The sequence below is a fragment of the Schistocerca cancellata genome, chromosome 1 (assembly GCF_023864275.1).
Source record: "Schistocerca cancellata isolate TAMUIC-IGC-003103 chromosome 1, iqSchCanc2.1, whole genome shotgun sequence".
Classification (NCBI taxonomy): Eukaryota; Metazoa; Arthropoda; class Insecta; order Orthoptera; family Acrididae; genus Schistocerca; species Schistocerca cancellata.
The window spans coordinates 515801899-515820992 of NC_064626.1; positions in this window are offsets into that span (position 1 = coordinate 515801899).

Here is a 19094-nt window from a genome sequence, read left to right on the forward strand (position 1 = left end):
ACCTGTGCTGCTAGAACATGTGCCTCTACAAGTACGACACAACATGTGGTTCATGCACGATGGAGCTCCTGCACATTTCAGTCGAAGTGTTCGTACTCTTCTCAATAGCAGATTCGGTGACCGATGGACTGGTAGAGGAGGACCAATTCCATGGCCTCTACGCTTTCAACCCTCTTGACTTTCATTTATGAGGGCATTTGAAAGCTCTTGTCTACGCAACCCCGGTACCAAATGTAGAAACCCTTAGTGCTCGTATTGTGGACGGCTGTGATACAATACGGTATTCTCCATGGCTGCATCAGCGCATCAGGAATTGCATGCGACGGAGGGTGGATGCATGTATCCTCGCTAACGGAGGACATTTTGAACATTTCCTGTAACAAAGTGTTTGAAGTCACGCTGGTACGTTCTGTTGCTGTGTGTTTCCATTCCATGATTAATGTGATTTGAAGAGAAGTAATAAAATGAGCTCTAACATGGAAAGTAAGCGTTTCCGGACACATGTCCACATAACATTTTCTTTCTTTGTGTCTGAGGAATGTTTCCTGAAAGTTTGGCCGTACCTTTTTGTAACACCCTGTATACAGTTACAGAACATTCCAGTACAATGATTCTTGACATTGGTGGATACTTCTAGAATGTACTCGAACCCAATATAGAAATTAAAATTTTACTTATGAGGCGAGTTTTGAACTCACGACAGCCTACTATTATAGCCACTACAGCACGGTGACTGCGCTACTCAGCTTATTCTGCGTCAATATGATATTTTGCGATGAATTCAATAAATCTCATTTCTTTTTGTCGGAAAAACTTCGGCTATTACGTCGTGTCGATGCATAGGGACTTATCCGTAGCTTAGTTGTTCTTTGATTTCTTGTCACGACGAGTTGCATGTGAATGCTATGAAGGGGCAGGTCGTCCATGTTTTCTTATGTAGGACATGGCATCTTGAGTGCTTTCGTGAATGTGTCTCGGACTTCATGCGCATGATGAGGGTGCTTCATCGTTGATATTTCTAATTTGCTCTTCACCTGTGGATTGTAGCATTCAGAGAACTCTTGAAGACTGGCAAGTAGCTTCTTCTGTTCTTCCTTAGTAAGATCTGGTGATAGTCGAGATGGAAGATCTTGTCCCGTAGTGGTAGCGCCAATTTCGCCCACAGACTCGGCGTGGGAGGTTTCTATAACGCTCAGCGTTTGCTACGCACATGCGTCTTGGAAGGATCTGCGGTTCTCGGCGACAGTTAACTATCCACAATTCACCGAATCCATTCTTAAACGAGACGACAGAGGCTGGGGTGACCAAGTTATTCTTCAGTGGTATGCTTCTCATGCATTCCACTACAAGATCCATGGGTTGATGCATGGCATGACACGTGACAGTTACCTCTCTAGCGCTGACTGCAGGAATGATCATAGTCTCCACACACCCGGATGCGCGTCTTCCTGTCCACGGTATTTCATCTTGTCTAGCATAATCTTCGAGCGACCACAATCTATAATTGCCTACGAAACTTTCAAAAAGTCCCATCCGAGAATGACGTCATGACTACACTCTCGTAAGACGGTGAATTCTAAGGGCTGTGTATGGCGACTTATACCCACACGAATGACACATCTTCCTGTATGTTTTACATATTTCTCATTAGCCACCTTCAGCAAAGATGTTTTGCTGTCGACGAATACGGTTTTCTGCAAATGGCGACGGTACTTCTCCGAAATGACTGAATATGATGCTCCAGAGTCCAGAAGAGCTTGTGCTGGTCGGCCATCCATGAGGATATCGACGGAGGTTCCTATCATTTTTGTAGTGATCGACAGTGGAGGATTTTTCTCTTCGGGGGCCTCACCTCCAAGGAAGGTCGCACCCTTTAGTTTTTCAGGTTGCGGCGGCTAGGTGATCGGCTGGAGCTTCTAAACGGCGATGGAGACGTTGATAGGCGTGTTGGGGAGCGTCCTCTCCAGCGACTAGCTTGCGGCGATGGTGACCTGCGTAGTCCTGCGCTAACATGTTCTTGTTCATCTTCGTCGTCCCGGAGTTGTCGTCGGCTAAGATCGGTCTGCTGTCTTCTGGCGCGGGCGTCAACAAATATCCGCCGCCTTTCTCGAGAATAGTGCACCACATGTCCCTTGGTCCCAGTGGAAACATACTGGTTGGTTATCCTGGGTCCTCAAGATGTCAGTCTTCCTTGGTGCCCAGACAGGTTCCTCAAGCGGCACTGTAGGATTATAACTCCGCCCGGGTCTCGACTCTCTCACCGTTTTAAAGGGAAATGAAGGACGAGAGACTGGGCTCAATGTCTGTTCCACTTCCTCCCTTATGACCTCTTGAAGCGACTCCGTTTCTTGCTCGCCGTGCAATCCAAGTGCCTTCTGAACTTCCTCTCTCACTATCTGACGAAGAACACTTGTGAAATCAGTTCCTTCCTCCATCACAGACATCGATACGACGTTTGGAAGCCGTTCAAACTTCTTGCGTGTAATTCTTTTTTGATGTATTGTCTCGATATACTGGCACCATTTTATGAAGGCGTCTGCTGTCGAAACCTCCTTCAGGAGTAGGACTTGATACATGTCCTCAGCAACACCCTTCATGAGATGTGCAACCTTATCTTCCTCCTCCATTTTGGGATCCACTCCTTTACACAGCTCGAAGACGTCTTGAATGTAGGATGCTGCAGTATCTCCTGGACGCTGTGCCCTGCACTTTAATTTATCTTCAGCCTTGCACTTCTTAATTTTATCCATTGTTTATCAGTGTTTCGTCCGCGACTGTTTTACTTTCGTAAAATGTCGCCGAAATACCTGCGCAGTTCCGCCTGAAATACTTCCCAGCTTGTGAACTTCTCCTCGTTGTTCTCATACTATTGCTTGGCAGTGCCCTCCAAGTAGAAAAACACGTTAGCCAAACACACGGTGTCATCCCATTTGTCAAATTTGGCTAGAAGCTCATATACGTTCAGCCACTTGTTTGTATCTTAGCCATCGTCACCAGAGAACCCGGAAAGATGTCTCTTGTGGTGGCACACAGTTGCTATCATCGTAACGTCCTCTTCTTCTTCTGTCTCCAATAGACTGCGATCTGTTGAATATGACTCGAACTCGGGTTTCTCGCCACGTAAACGGCGACTCTGTCGTGGCCTGATAGGAGCCACTGTGTCGTCGATAATGTGCGCTATCACAAGTTCCAATACCCAGAGTCTCCACCAGAATAATGTCACTTAGAAGAAGGGGTAATAAGATGAATGACGAACACTAACTTCACTTAACGAAGGTTTATTCAGTACTTGCACATACAAGAGCGCGGAGCGAACTGCCTCCGGCCTGAACACATACGGTACATATACAGTTACAGCACATTCCAGCATAATGATTATTGACATTTGTGGATACTTCTAGATTGTATTCGAACCGAATATAGAAATTAAAATTTTACACATTAGGTGAGTTTTGTACTCACGACCTCCATGCAATAGTCTAGTATCATAACGACTATACCACGGTGACTGCTTCTCGGCTTTTTCTGCGACATTATGGTATTTTGCGATGAATTCAATAAATCTCATTTGTTTTTGACGGAAAAACTTGGGCTATTATGTCGTGTCGATGCATGGGGACTTGCCCGTATTTTAGTTGTTCTTTGATTTCTGGCCACGACGGGTTGCTTGTGAATGTTATGAAGAGGCAGGTCGTCCATTTTTTCTTATGTAGGACATGGCAACTCAAGTGTATTCGTGCATGTGTCTCGGACTTCCTACGTATGATGAGGGTAAGATTACTAATGTTTCAATGTCGTCAATGTTTCCGTAATTCATGATTGCGTTTCGAAGGTGGATGTATTCTTCCGTGCTTGCTTTCTTCTGATTCAGACTTACGCAAAGTGTCCGTTCCGCTTCTGTTTTTGCATAAATATCTACCAGGAATTGTCGGAATAAACGGCGAGTGTTGAGAATGCGATTGTATTTTTCATTGTCCCTGATCATTAAGCGGTAAGCATAGAACACCTTGGAAGTGACTTTTTTTTTGTTTCCACGCTTGTTTAAGGTAGGATTTGTTTCACTTTAAGATGAAATCCGTCTTCTTCGTGCAGAAACATTATTGAATATTGAAGGGCAGTATATGAACGGCGTGTCTCTGCGTTGTAATCCTTCTCTTTTTCGTTGTACAATTACGCCACGGCTTGTTTTTTACTGTCCACAATTAAAAGGCGACTTCGTCTGTCTAAAGTGCATTAAAGCGACGTTCTTGTTCTCCAGGTGGTCTTTCGTCGGCTCGAATTGTAATTTCATAACCATCAGAAATCATTCGGTCTAATGCTGTGTTGAATTGGTGAATCAGTTGATTGTGTTTGTGTAAGATCCTCTGTACATCTTGGACTACTACTCGTCTCAATCCACTGATATTTGTGCATCGTTGATTGGTTTCTGTTTCTTCATTTCCGATTAAATATGCTTACAGAAATTTATGGTCTTCGTTGAGTAGTGGTAGTAATTTTCTCATGTTGTGGTAGATGTGTTCCTTGGACTGAAAAAAACAATCGATTTCATCTCTGTTAGTGTTGATCGAAGTCACACCGAAAAAAGTCATTTTGAAGCAGTCGTTGTACGCTTTCATAGTTTGAAGAACATGTTGTGATACTGGAGTTTCCCCGCTCATGTAACGTAAAAATTCCTGCGGAGGTGCTTCCAGTGGTGGTAATCGAATTTTTCCATGCATGCAGCAGAATCTTGGTGTTTCTCTACTGAATTTTTTGCGTCGCAAAACTGTAAGATATTATTCATTTTTTCGATTACAACACGTTTGTGTCTGTTGTATTCTTTCGTCGGGTCGTAGTGGAATGCTTCATTTGTTAGGTTGTACTGTTTGCTTGTCAGCGTCTACGCTTCTCGTAGATTTATATTTTCGTGGCTCGATTGAGTTCGCAGTCACAATTCTTTATTTTTCAATCTGTTCATTTCGTTGTTCTTCGGTTTTGGTTACTGCTTCTCGCGGTGCTCATTCTCGTTCGTTGGGAACTTGAACGTGCCTCACGCTCTTCGTCTGCTTCGTTTTTTTTTCAGTTCTTTTCGTTTTCGCCGTTTTGCTTCAGAATTGGCAAGACTCCGCCTCTTTTACGTTTGTATATTGTCTAAAACATAAATCAAATCAACTTTTTGTTAATAAATACACTCAGTACAATTTACACACTATTTTCGATTTATATTCAGTCACTGGATCACTTTGACTACTCACACTTCGCTATTGTTTTTATTCACTCACTGCACTACTTCTTCGGTTCCTTCCTTCGTCACTAATAAGAAACTGGCATTCGAACCCACGACGGTTCTTTCTTTATGTACACCTACTAAGGAGTCGCCACCGCGAATTCTACAACATACCAAAAAGACTTCGAATGAACCACAATGTTCCATAACATTCCACAACATTCGAGTGTGTTCTGGAATGTTCTACAATGATCTAGGATGTTCCGGGATGTCGCCGAACATTTTAGAATCTTCCCTAATACTCCAGACTATTCCCGAACACTCCTTAACATCCCGGGTCATTGTGGAACATTGCAGAATATTCTGGAACGTTGTGTGATGCTCTCTAATACTCTCGATTGTTCTGAAATGTTCTCGAATACTCTAGGATGCTCCGGGGTGTACTAAAAATTTCTAGAGGGTGAAACTTCTTGTCCCTTATATCTTGAAAAGCACACCCTTCACGTAAACACGGTAACCTCCTTCATGGATCGGGGACAGAGGTCAATCACACGATATAACTCCCTTGATCGTATCGGGATACGTTTCTGAGTTCTAACGGCACGCGCATTGTACGCTTACTTTATGTACTTTATAATATGTGTTAATTAAACCTGTCATTTCGACGTCCTTACTGAAGTTATTTCAAAGTGGGCGATGACAGAAGTCAAGTAGAAAGGTTAGAAATGTTAGGAAGTACTACACTCTCGACGTAATCCTTAAACCTAGTAGTTTTTACCATAATATCAACAAGTGCAACAAAGTACGTGCTTTTATAGTTAATTTCTACGTTACTTTCTGCCTAACTATACTGCAAGCATTTAAAAGTACGAGGTACGGACGCGTGTTTCATTTCCGAGAAGAAATTTTCAGGGCTTCAATCATTAATGACATAATTTCTCCAAAAACTGAAGATTTTGGGTACTGTCAGTTGGGAAGATAAACGGAATCAAACTGCCAGATTTTAATTGTGTTCCATCTCAGTTTTTATGATACAGATATGAAACGTTTTGTAAATAGTTGATAATATATGTTCTACGTAAAAAAATTACGATTACAGTGTCTTGTCCGAATTTGTTCCTTATTTTAACGCTTATTCTTCCAATCCCCCGAAACGACTTGGAATAGACATTTTGAAACTGAAAGATTACTTCGACCTTACGTAATCCAAGAAGTCAGTAGGATTTCCGTAACCTGTTTCCAGACGGCTGGGCTTTTCCAAGCTGCATACGAGAAATGAAAAATATTCGATAGCGTTACGTACATAGTTTAACTAAACTACGATGCTACTCTAACGACATAATAACACTAATTATTTAAAACACATTCTTCTATCTTGCAAATATGCCTTATCTTTGCTAAAGATGTGTCAGTGATCTATAACAAAATAATTTTTTTGATGTGGTTGCAGAGACCATATTTGATCTTCACTCATTTTATGTGGGACGGTCTATTTTGCAAAATTATCTGGCTGTGACGCATTTTGACCTTACTGTAGATTGCGTAATTTTTTTTTTACATTTTTCGTTTATACGTTTTAATATGCTATTATTCGGTAGTAATAAACGCCAGTTATTACGTTTTCTAACAAAGTTGTTTCTAGAGGCATTATCTCCTACCTTTGGCATACTAAATACTAAATACTTATCTCGATAAGTGTTTGATCAAGAATGAAACATTCCCACTTATAGCTCGGTCCTATCTCTTGTTTTTGGGGTGTTTCTCGACAACGGATAAAGATTTTTCAAAACGGTAAGATTTCACTTCTATATTTGAGAAATTTGCTGCGTTTATTTATTATTTTGATTCCGCCTCACGCCGAAACTTACGTGCGTATTTTAGGTGCATAAGTAGGGTAGCTTTGAACCTCGTACCTCGTACCTCGGAAATGGATAAAAGTATCAAGAAAATTTGCCATGTTGTTCTAGATCGGAATCTCAGTAATACATAGTAAAAAAACTCAGCCGTTTCCTCTGCATAGCCGTCTTCAAAACCCAAAAACCTTGTTTTACGGGTTTTCTAACGTACCTCCCAAGAATTAAATGGTACCTCCACAAGTTGCTTAAGGTGCACCATAGACAACATCTAATGCAAAAGGAACCAATGGAGTTGGGCCATTTGCCTAAGCTGGAATAAGTGTGTAATATTCAAACTTTGACACTGTACTTAACAAAAGTTACATTAAGACGATCCTTCTGTTGGACAAACACGTGGTCAAAACTCTTGACCCTACCTGCATCTTCGAATCCTGCCTCGGGCATGGATGTGTGTGATGTTCTTACGTTAGTTAGGTTTAAGTAGTTCTAAGTTCTAGGGGACTGGTGACCTCCGACGTTAAGTCCAATAGTGCCCAGAGCCATTTTTGAACCTACCTGCATCACCAATAGAACCCGAGGTTTGAGACTCGAAAACATCCACTTTTCAAGCGTGAAATTTTGGAATATGTCAGATACCGCATGCTGTCGTATACGTACTGTTTTCTTGCGGTGTTTCAATATTTTTGTCCAATCCCTGTACATGAAACTATTCCCTTTGATCAGAGGATTTCTAAACTGAAACTGTATTTGTTATTGGCAAAGTATTACAACAGTTATTGATCTACATTTATAGATGTTTTAAGTAATTAAAAAACGACGAACCTCGAAGAAATTATCCAAATGGAACGGAAATAAGTAGATGATATTTACATGTACAGGCAACTAAATGATTACAACTTTATAAAAACTGGTTGATTTATGCAAGGAAATGACCTTCACAAATTGAGAAAGTCAACAACCAGTTGATCCACGTCCGCCCCTTATGCAAGCATTTATTCAGCTTGATTGATGGAGTTGCTGGTTGTCCTCCTGACGGATATCGTGCCAAATTCTGTCCAATTAGCATGTTAGATCTTGAAAACCCGAAGCTGGTTGGAGGGCACTGCCCATAATACTCTAAAAGTTCTCATTTGGGGAGAGATCGGGCGAATTGGCTGGCCAAGATGGGGTTTGGCAAGCACAAAGACAAACAGTAGAAACTCTCGACCTAAGTGGGCGGTCATTACGTTGCTGAAATGTAAGCCCAGAATAGAGGTTGTCATCACGGACAATAACATCGTTTTCGTACCGCTATGCTGTAAGGGTGCCGCGGATGACAACCAAAGGGGTCCTACTCTGAAACCAAATGGCACCCCAGACCATCACTCCTCTTTGTTGGGTGACAGCCAAGTTGGTATCCCACCACTGTCTGTGGTGTCTTCGGCCTGGAATCTTATTGAGGGTAGAACTGTCTTTAGTGATGAGTCCCGCTTTGAACTGAGCCCCGATGACCAGCGAACACGTGTCTGGAGACACACCTACCGCCTGTCAAAAGGCCTGACAACCAGAATGATGATCTCGGGGGCCATTTCTTTTCACAGCAGGATCCCTTTGATTGTCACCCGTGGTATCCTTACACCACAGCGGTAATTCGACGACTTTCTAGCCCCATTTTATTGGCCTTAATGGCACGGCATCCTGGGCTTACATTTCAGCAAGATAATGCCCGCCCACAAACGGCTAGAGTTTCTGCTGCTTGCCGAACCCTACCTTGGCCAGAAAGGTTGGCGCATCTCTCCCCAACTCAGAAAATTCGGAGCATTACGGTTAGGGCCCTCAACAATCTCGGGATTTTTACGATCTAACGCCGGCCGAAGTGGCCGCGCGGTTCTGGCACTGCAGTCTGGAACCGCGAGACCGCTACGGTCGCAGGTTCGAATCCTGCCTCGGGCATGGATGTTTGTGATGTCCTTAGGTTAGTTAGGTTTAACTAGTTCTAAGTTCTAGGGGACTAAAGACCTCAACAGTTGAGTCCCATAGTGCTCAGAGCCATTTGAACCATTTTTTTTTTTTTTTACGATCTAACGCGCCAATTGGACAGAATTCGACACGATATCCCTCGGAAGATATCAACAACACTATCGACCAATGCCAATTGTAGTCTATACATTTAGTGACCTACAAACGATGGACAAAAGTACAAAGCCCAAACAATTTTCTTCATTGCCCTTACACAACGAATATTTTGCATAATTGCTAAACCAAAATACTTTCATAAGAGCGATCGGTGGACCATCTAGTTATTAACTGCTCAATTTGTGAAGTTCTGTCTCCTGAATAAATCGTCCAACTTTCTTGCAATTGTAGTCTATACATTTAGTGACCTACAAACGATGGACAAAAATATGAAAACACCCCGTAAAATACTTGTTAGACAAGCCTACAGGTTGCTCACTAGACCACTGACGGCACTTGTGCAGTGCTCTCGATACGTTGCAAGTCTCAGCCGTGGTCAGAACAGTGTTCTTGGCAGTTGAGAGTGCATTATGTCTCGGCCAACTCAATTCTAACGTGGGCAGATTGCTGCTGTTCGCATGGTCGATGCTACCATGACCAAGGTAATCGAAGTATGTGTGTTTCAAGACGCGTCGTATCGAAGATTAATATTACATACAGGAAAAGCGGAACAACGTCGTCCGTTAAATCACAACGAGGACGAAGTGTGTGTTGAGTGATCGGGACAGAGGGTCATTGAAGACAATTGTGACGATAAATAAGAGGACGACAGCTGAAAAAGCCACTGCAGAACACCGAACGAGGTGGCGCAGTGGTTAGCACACTGGACTAGCATTCGGGAGGAGTACGGTTCAAACCCGCGTCCGTCTATCCTGATTTAGGTTTTCCGTGATTTCCCTGAACCGCTTGAGGCAAATGCCGGGATGGTTCCTTTCAGAGGGCATGGCCGACTTCCTTCTCTAACCCGATGGGACCTATGACATCGCCCTTTGGTCCCCTCCCCCGAATCAAGCAACCGACCACTGCAGAACTGGATGTCGTTCTCGCGAACACAGTCAGTACCAAACCAACACTAAGGGAGCTCCATAAACAGGAACTGCAGGGCGGGATGAAATTTTGCACCCACTCATCCGTGATGCAAATGCCCGTAACAGGAAAACGTGATGCAGAAGCCATAAAACCTGGACTATGGAGCAATGGAAGAAAGTCATTTGGTTGGATGAATCTTGTTCCACCCGGTTCCCCACTTGTGGCTGAGTTTAGGTCCCTAGAGTGACACATGGCGGGGGTTCGGTGATGATTTTGGCAGCCGTATCGTGATGTTCCATGGACCCCATGGCTGCTCAGCAAGGTCGCATTACTGACAAAGATTATCCACCATTTTGGACGATCAAGTCCATCCTATATACAGCGTTTGTTGCCAAAGGCAATGCCGTGTTACAAGGAGACAGGGCCCCTGTTTACACAGCCGGCATCGTCCAGGACTGGATTTGTGAGCGGGAGGATGAATTGTCGCATCTCCCCTGGCCACCAAAGTCACTAGATCTCAATATTATTGACCCTTTGTGGTCCAGTTTGCGTCTCTATCATCGTTATCTGAATCATTTGCAGGAAGAATGATAGCAGATACCCTTGAGAATCACAAACGACCTGTATTTATCGATTCCGTGGCGACTGTAAGCTGTTCTGAAAGGCAATCGTATTCCACACCGTATTAGGCATGTTAATACGTTGTATTTGTGGTGTTTCCGTATTTTGTCCACCACATTTACCAGCCTATATTCCACACCCACAGGTTGCTACCGTTTTGATTATCAGCTGCATCTCTTTTCTGGGGCCAGCTTTTGGTTCCTGGCTGTTCTGACTGCAAAACGCTGGTGAGACTGACTATTCTCTGACACAATGTGTATATAGCCACCTTGCGACTTGCGAATAGAAATCCGTGCAATACTACACCGCCCTGCTTAGGCATCACGTAATGTGCGAATAAACGTGGGCCTCGTGGCAGTCACGTTATATTACTATCATGCACAGCTTTATAGCTTTATGGGAAACTGGATGACCTATCCAGACAATGTAAAATTAGGTTCCGTACAAGTCCCTCAAAGCCCTTTTTTCAGTAAGCGAGTCCTAATAGCATCGTTCACATACTCGTTTGTACTGTGTCCTGTCATTCATACTCTTTCGAGATAGACCAGTGCTTGCCAAATCTCTGAATACTGACTTTATTGCCTCAATAACTGCAATAGGAAGGCTATTTCGATGATTATATTTTTCACCAGCTATTAAACCCTTATTGTATTTGCACAAGCTTTCCGCGCCCGCTGGGCACAGTCTGTGTTGAGATTCATCATTGTCGGATAGTGTATGAAAGTACAAAGCCCAAACAATTTTCTTCATTGCCCTTACACAACGAATATTTTGCATAATTGCTAAACCAAAATAATCTTGGAGTTCCTTTATAGCTATCACTGTCAGTCTATCCTTGTCAACAATTGGTTTTGCAGCATCACTAAGGCAAGTTTTCCCTTGCGGTGACTTCTGTTTTTAAAGGTGGACCCACATTCTCCTCTGCATATGCACCACACACTCAAGTTTCTTTATTTGTACCTCATCCCCACATGGTTTGGATGCCGCAATTTCATTATAGGCCTTCACCACCTACGTAACTGATGTACCGCACATCATAACAAAGCTGAGAACTGTGAAGAAGTTTCTTCGCTAACGCCACTTCCGTGGCTCCAATTTTCTGGTGGCCTACAAAATTTGGAATAGCAACATCGGTCGCTTTGTTCTTGTCTACATCTACATGGATACTCTGCAAATCACATTTAAGTGCCTGGCAGAGGGTTCGTCGAACCACCTTCACAATTCTCTATTATTCCAATCTCGTATAGCGCGCGGAAAGAATGAACACCTATACCTTTCCGTACGAGTTCTGATTTCCCTTATTTTATCGTGATGATCGTTTCTCCCTATGTAGGTCGGTGTCAACAAAATATTTTCTCATTCGGAGGAGATTGTTGATGATTGGAATTTCGTGAGAAGATACCGTCGCAATAAAAAACGTCTTTGTTTTAATTATGTCCAGCCCAAATCCTGTATCATTTCAGTGACACTCTCTTCTATATTTCGCGATAATACAAAACGTGCTTCCCTTCTTTGAACTTTTTCGATGTACTCCGTCAGTCCTGTTTGGTAAGGATCCCACACCGCACAGCATTATTCTAAAAGAGGACGGACAAGCGTAGTGTAGGAAGTCTCCTTAGCAGATCTGTTACATTTTCTAAGTGTCCTGCCAATAAAAGGCAGTCTTTGGTTAGCCTTTCACACAACATTTTCTATGTGTTCCTTCCAATTTAAGTTATTCGTAATTGTAATTCCTAGGTATTTAGGTGAATTTACTGCCTTTAGATTTGACTGATTTATGGCGTAACCGAAGTTTAACGGATTCCTTTTAGCACTCATATGGATGACCTCACACTTTTCGTTATTTAGGGTCAACTGCCAATTTTCGCACCATTCAGATATCGTTTCTAAATCGTTTTGCAATTTGTTTTGATGTTCTGATGACTTTATTAGTCGATAAACGACAGCGTCATCTGCAAACAACCTAAGACGGTTGCTCAGATTGTCTCACAAACAGTTTATTAGATAAGGAACAGCAAAGTCCCTATAACACTGCCTTGGGGAACGCCAGAAATCACTTCTGTTTTACACGATGACATTCCGTCAATTACTACGAACTGTGACCTCTCCGACAGGAAAACACAAATCCAGTCACACAACTGAGGCGATATTACATAAGTACTCAATTTCACTACAAGCCGCTTGTGTAGTGCAGTGTCAAAAGCCTTCCGGAAATCAAGAAATACGGAATTAATCTGAAATCCCTTGTCAATAGCACTCAACACTTCATGCGAATAAAGGGCTACTTGTGTTTCACAAGAACGATGTTTTCTAAATCCATGTTGACTGTTTATCAATAGACCGTTTTATTCGAGGTAATTCATAACGCGCGAACACAATATATTTTCCAAAATCCTGCTACATATTGACGTTAATGATATGGGTCTGTGATTAAGTGGATTACTCCTACTACCTTTCTTAAACATTGGCGTGACCTGTGCAACTTTCCAGTCTTATGGGTACGGATCTTTCGTCGAGTGAATGGTTGTATATGATTGTCCACACTTGTAGCTGTGACGACACCGTTTTCTGAAGTTTGACCCCGCTTTTGCCAAGTGCCACCAGATACTGCACTTTCATTCCTTTCACTGTCATAGTCTATATTTTCTAGCACTTGTTTCTTCATTGCAACTTTGATACATTCATTGGCAACGTCTTCAGCTGCAGATCATAATACATGATTGTAATTGATAAATTTTGATAGGGAAGAAGAAGGCAGGTTCATTACCCTAGGTAGCAATTCTCAGCTGCCTTTGTCTTTCGAATGGAGTGTAGGCCATATACGAGTCAAAAATTGGAATTTTACAATTTGCTATTATTATCAGTTATCCTACGACACGAAGAAAAATATAACTATATTTACAATATTTACAAATTAACTGTAGCTTTTCCTGTATGTTCGTTTATTTCTAGTTTCATACCTTCGCTCTTATACTGTCTGCAAAAAAACAGGAAGGAAGACAGCAATCAGTTGCAACCCAATCTATGCTTTACTGCAGAGCTAGATTTCAGTTACAGAAAAGTTATCATCAGTGCATTTGAAATGAGTCATGTAGACTCAAAAGGTTTATAACTGCACATATTGTCACACGACCTTAGCTTGTACATAGGGTACTCCAATACAATGAATACAATAGAAATATCAATTATTTCATATTCTTAATGGCCCTTATTCACTGTATTACATTTATTCTTTAAGTCGTTCAGTTTCTTTTGGCAAGAATTTTCTTTGGGGGTAGCATGGGCTAATGAGGTTAAGAGGCACTGGTGAAACAACAGATGATAAATTTGTCTCTACATTGTTTTTAAACCTTTTTCTCCAATCAACAAGGCGTTTTAATACTCTATAATTTTGCCTAGATAATATATGATTATAATTCTACTGCTGTTAGCCAAACTAATCACTTCCTCACAGTAATAATAATACGTTATCACCACAAACCATGTCTATGAACACAAGTACACAAAATGAAAGAAACAAGAGAATGCAGAAGCCTGTGAAGCTAAGCGATACCAGGCTATCCAACACGAAAAATATCCTCCTTCAACTTCACATTTCGTACGAGTAGCGTCAAATCTGAAAGGCCTCGCTAGAAGAAAATTTCTCAATTTGATAGCTAAGGCTGCGGCAAACACTTGCACTTGCACAAGCAAATATTTTAATAATAAAATAAAATACCCCTATTGGCTCTATAAACGATATTTAAACACCATTTCAAACGTAAAATTATACTAATTGAGAACAAAAAATAATGATAATGAAATACAATAATAATAATAATAATAATAATAATCCGTACAGTTAAAAGGAAGTCACGCTTGATCAAGGTCCGCGTCACTATCCATTTTTGACCAGACATAACGTCTGAGAATAGAAAGAAAGAAGTAATAATAATAATAATAATATGGCTTAAATGCCCTTCTGTTCCCCTTATGAATTAATATCGTACGTTTCTGATGTGACCGCAGGACAGTTACGCAGCAAGCGAAATGATTATAAGTCTGAAACATGGAACTGGGAAGACATTGTCCGTAATTTGGACCTGTAGGCCTCAAACACAATTAAATTATTGGGGGGGGGGGCGAAATTTTACGTGAAAGGTATCACTAATATTATTGTTACCTTAGATCACCTTAACCGAATGGTTAGCACTCCTACCTTCCATTCGGAATAACTCGGATTCGATACCTGCTGTTTCCTCAGATTTTTTCTGAGTTAGAGGTGGGGGGGACGGTGGTATGGGGACCACTTATACCTAATGAGCCCAAATGAGGCCCTGACGTCATTAGCTTTTTATATACTGGCAATAACGGTTGTAGGGATTGACGACATGCTGATCGCAAGTCCCACGATCATGGGTGGCTCCTCACATTGCCTTGTACGCAACAATCAGGACACTCCTCAGGCCTAATCCATGAATGGTGTTTATTATTATTATTATTATTATTATCGTGTAGCATAACAAACATGTACATACACAATGAATTAATGAGATGAAAAATTTGTTCGTGTGTGCGTCCACAGCCTCGAAAAATTTTGTGAAAAAAAAAACATTATCCATAGTCCGCAGTACAGTTATATCCTTTATTCATTGTGCGATTAGTCGGTTTCAACAGTGAGTCATTTTTAAGCATTTATACGAAAGCCTTATGCAATATGTATAGCATGCAATTGAACAGTCATTTCACATGTGAAGCCATACGCGAAATAATCCATCTACATTATAATCTAAGAACGAAAGCACCGTCCTTAGATTATAATGTAGGTGGATTATTTCGCGTATGGCTTCACATGTGGAATATTTTCGAATGTATGCTACATCAAGTACGACATATTGCATAAGGCGTTTCAAGAAGTGCCCAAAAATGACTTATCGTCGAAACTGGTTGGTTGGTTTGGGGCATGAAAGGGACCAGACTGCTACGGTCATCGGTCCCTTTTTCCAAATACAAAGAACACCCACAGAGAATAAAAACGAGGAACAGAATAGATCACAGACGATACAGAACAAGAGAAACGGAGACAAGAACAAGACAAAACGAACTAAAACCACACAGAGTGTGACAGTGGTTGGCCGACCATATAAATAAAAAAGGAAAAGCCAACCCCTTAGAAACACATTAAAAGATCAGTTTAAAATCATAGGCCAAAGGCCAGAATCAACACAAAAAATAAAATAAAACAGAAACATTCAGATGAAAGAATAAAAACTCCCTGCCCTAATAAAACGTAAAACTAAGGCAGCCATAACAGGGTCATCAGATAAAACGGCAGGGAGCGTATCAGGCAGCGCAAATGTCTGCCTGACCACAGCTAAAAGAGGGCAGGCCAACAGAATGTGGGCCACCGTCAAAGCCGCCCCGCAGCGACATACAGGAGGGTCCTCCCGGCGCAGTAAATAACTGTGTGTTAGCCGGGAGTGGCCAATGCGGAGCCGACAAAGGACGACTGAGTCCCTGCTGTTGGCTCGCATGGAGGACCGCCACACAGTCGTCGTCTCCTTAATGGCACGGAGTTTATTGGGTGTAATCCGATCGCGCCATTCAGCGTCCCAAAGCGCAAAAACTTTTCGGCGGAGGACTGCCCGCAAATCAGCCTCTGGGAGGCCAACATCCAGAGATGGTTTACTCGTGGCCTCTTTCGCCAGGCGGTCAACATGTTCATTGCCCGGGATACCGACATGACCGGGGCTCCACACAAAGACCACAGAGCGGCCGCAACGCGCAAGAGTATGCAGGGACTCATGGATAGCCATCACCAGACGAGAACGAGGAAAACACTGGTCGAGAGCTCGTAAACCGCTCAGGGAATCGCTACAGATAACGAAGGACTCACCTGAGCAGGAGCGGATATACTCTAGGGCTCGAAAGATGGCGACTAGCTCAGCAGTGTAAACGCTGCAGCCAGCCGCCAAGGACCGTTGTTCGGAATGGTCCCCTAGAGTTAGCGCATACCCGACACGACCAGCAACCATCGAACCGCCGGTGTAAACAATTCCAGAGCACTGATACGTGGCCAGGATGGAATAAAAGCGGCGGCGGAAGACCTCTGGAGGGACCGAGTCCTTCGAGCCCTGTGCCAAGTCGAGCCGAAGGCAAGGGCGAGGAACACACCATGGGGGTGTACGCAGAGGCGCCCGGAAAGGAGGTGGAACAGGGAAAAACCCAAGCCCGCAGAGAAGCTCCTTGATGCGTGCGGCGATCGGACAACCCGACCGGGGCCGACGGTCTGGCAGATGGACGACTGACTGCGGGAACAGGACACGATAATTTGGATGCCCGGGCAAGCTTAGAACATGGGCAGCATAAGCGGCCAGCAAACGTTGGCGCCGGAACCGCAGTGGAGGTACACCTGCCTCCACTAGTACGCTGTCCACAGGCCTGGTGCGGAAAGCACCAGTGGCAAGGCGTATCCCGCTGTGGAGAATTGGGTCCAGCACCCGTAACGCTGATGGGGATGCTGAGCCATAAGCCAGGCTCCCATAATCCAGACGGGACTGGATTAACACCTGGTAGAGCCGCAACAGGCTCTCGTACAAACTAAGAATCGGGGCGAATAACTATTACCTCCATCCTGAGACTTACGCTCCTCCCACGGCGTGGCCAGAGAGGGGAACGTTTTCGGATTGTACTTTTCAGCATTAAATTGAGCCCGAGAACGCTTAGAGACTGCTGGCGGCTGGCCGCCAGCGAGAGATGATGTACCACGCTTCATTGCGGGTCATCCGCCCTGATGCCACCTACTCCGACCAAGGGCCCTCCCCACGGGCGCCACCCAGCCGCAGCAATAGCCACCTGGCAGGATGGCCATTGCCGGGAGTCCTGATGCCCCAGGGAGACGGGCATCTACTCCTTGGCATACGTGGGGAGTTAACGGCGCAGGCATCAGTAGAGCGATCCCTGTGTTGTCAGGGGGCTACAACCAAGAGGGTACATGGCGGCCCCACCACAACGGACTGGCTACCGTGCTGGATCTTAGGAGCAAAACTGTCCAAGGTCGTCGTCGCAATTAAAAGAAACACTGCAGAGTGCAGCGTGGGAATCGCACCCAGGGACGTATCCTCGCCCAAGAGATGGAAAACGAGCGGAACACCATTGCAACGACGAAAAAGCCGGCTAAAGGTCTCAATGCACGACGGATACAGTGCACCACGTAAGGCGCCCTTCCCCAATTGGCTCGCTCTTCGGAATAATTTAGAAAGATGGAGGTCAAACCCGAGAGGGGACCATCACATAAGGCCGAAACATGTGAGACTCCTTTTAGTCGCCTCTTACGACAGGCAGGAATACCGCGGGCCTATTCTAACCCCCGAACCCGCAGGGGGACGAAACTGGTCAATAGCACAACTAATAAAGGATATAACTGCACAGCCTACAGCGGACAATGTTTTCTCGGACAAAATTTACGAGTTAATGTTTAAATTTGACAACCAGATCGAATCACTCTGTGTTACTCCAGGCAAGGTAGTGTGCCGTTCACGACATTATGCGTTATTGCCTGTTCCTCCGCAGCACTGTTACACAACCTTACAAACTTCGTCGTTGGATTTTGAATTAGGTCAGCGTACTGAGATACAAGCTAATTCCTACGTTCTTGTTACTTCCGTATGATATCGAGAACGTCTGTGGCCCTATGATCGACCCGAGGTGGCTTGCGTGTCTTCAGGTGAAGAGCTGGTGGATTCTGCAAAGCGTTATTCATAGATGAATTGTTACACCACTCTACCTGCTCAAGAACTTTATCTTCCCAGCTTTTCTCCTGGGATCCGTAGGAGCAATGATGGATATAGATAGCAATGCTCCTCATGGCCTCATTCAGACGTACATCTGTCTTAATTGTACGTGCGTTGTTTTCCAGTGCAGCAGTGTATAGCGTATCTGCATTTGCTCCCCTTCTGTTGTGGAGTAGACTTACACTTTACCAAAAATTATAGTGGTTCGTGCAGTGCAGCTTATATGGCAGTGTCCCATCGAGGGGGAAACCTAGATAAATCGTTACGGTAAGCTTCGACCCATCAAATAAGACGTGATGCTTCATGTGTGGCTCTTTTTTATGGAGATAAAACTCTGTTGTCTGTGTTTTACTTAGGTATGTTTGGAGTTTCCATTTCCTAAAGTACTCGTTCAGAGTGGTGAGGTCACGTGAGAGAGTACTTTCGCAATGCTTGATATCTTTGTTCCGACATATTAATAACAGATCATTTGCACAGGGAATTTTGTCTGCTATAAAAGCTGAAATTTCGTGGACGTACAAATTAAACAGAATGGGAGACGGGAATCATCCTTGAGATAGAGCATTGTAGGATTCCCCATCGGCTGGCTTTTTTATTTGGAAAAAGAGTAAACCG